This window comes from Otolemur garnettii, unplaced genomic scaffold, assembly GCF_000181295.1.
Source record: "Otolemur garnettii isolate 467f Iridium unplaced genomic scaffold, OtoGar3 scaffold00014, whole genome shotgun sequence".
NCBI lineage: Eukaryota > Metazoa > Chordata > Mammalia > Primates > Galagidae > Otolemur > Otolemur garnettii.
Genome location: NW_003852409.1, coordinates 13,179,449 through 13,180,901, shown reverse-complemented (window position 1 = coordinate 13,180,901; position 1,453 = coordinate 13,179,449).

Sequence of the window (1,453 nt, the reverse complement as noted above, 5' to 3'; positions counted from 1 at the left end):
GTAGTGAGGAGTCCATGGATCTTATGGTTCCATCATGTGACCCTGCCTCCAAAATGATCACCCAAGAACAGTAATCAATGTGGGTCCTCTCCAGAGAGGCCTATCTGGGACAGAGTTGGTATAGCCCCATTCCCACTGGGCTTTAATTTGCTCTAGAATTGACTAGGTTCAACCATAGATGAAGATTATGTGTCCATCCAAAAGCCCCGTTTGCATAAGGTTTGGGAACTTATAAGATCAACTATCATTGCTGATAATAACATCATGTCACTCCAAGTATTAATAGCTTAAAAGGATAGACTTTAACATTTTGGCCCCAAGAATAAAAAAGCAACAGGAGACCAGAACATTTAAAGGTAATCTGTAGCCTTCATACACATCAAAGGAAGAGAAAATAAGGTCAAAAAGGACACAAAATGAAATGATATGTGGCTTCTGTTTTCATCAATACATGGTAAGCTACTACACAAACAAGTAGTATATCCTAAAACCTAACACCCTGGCTTTGAGACCAGACTGACTTGTGTTCAAATCCTAACCCTTTTCCCAGCTCTGAACAGCTTCTAGAATGTTCTCTGGAAAATAGCTGAAAATACCCACTCTGTAGGGTAATTATAAGGATTAAAGAGATAGAATGTGTAAAATATTGATAACACTTGAGTTTGGCAATAGTGGTTATTATTTTTACAAGACTTACACAAAATAAAACTTTTTAATTTGACCTTTTAAATATTTATTATCATGAGATTATAGTATTGTAACATTAGTAAACTTAGAAAAACCCAACCAATCCCACCACCACCCCCAAATCAGACTATTTACATTTTACTATATTGCCCTCTCAGCTTCCTGAAAGTGTCAACTTCATCTTGACACAGCTTGTGTTTTCAGCTTTTTTCACCTAATTTTGCACCATAATTTTTTCCCTGTTGCAACATGGTCTTTCTGGTGTACTGTACAGTACTTATTATTTCAACTAATATACCCTAACCTAATTAAATCATTCTTCTGTTGTTGAGTAGTTTATTTCCAATCTGGGGAGTATTCTTCATTTTGTTCCTGTTTCTGTTATAGTGATTCCAAATACATGATTTTAAAAATACTTGGGTCTTTTCCTTTAGGTGTATGAATAATTCTAACTAGATTTTTCAGGGTATTGTTTAAACTAATGACTTGACTGTGAGCAAAGAAAAGGTGGCTCCAATCTAGGGGACAGCAAATTTAGATAACTCAAAGAATTCACATGTCCATCAACCTGAGTTTCCTTATCTCAGCCGCTGGCAAGCTGGCATGAGACTAACGCCGAAGCAGTCACTGGAGAAATGATCTTTAACATATTCTAAACATGTCCACTATTTTTTAAATTTAAAATATTATTTCTTTAGATGTCATTATGTTACATATTTCTATTTTTTTAGATTTAGCCTCTTCATGCCTTTATCCACATGTTCTA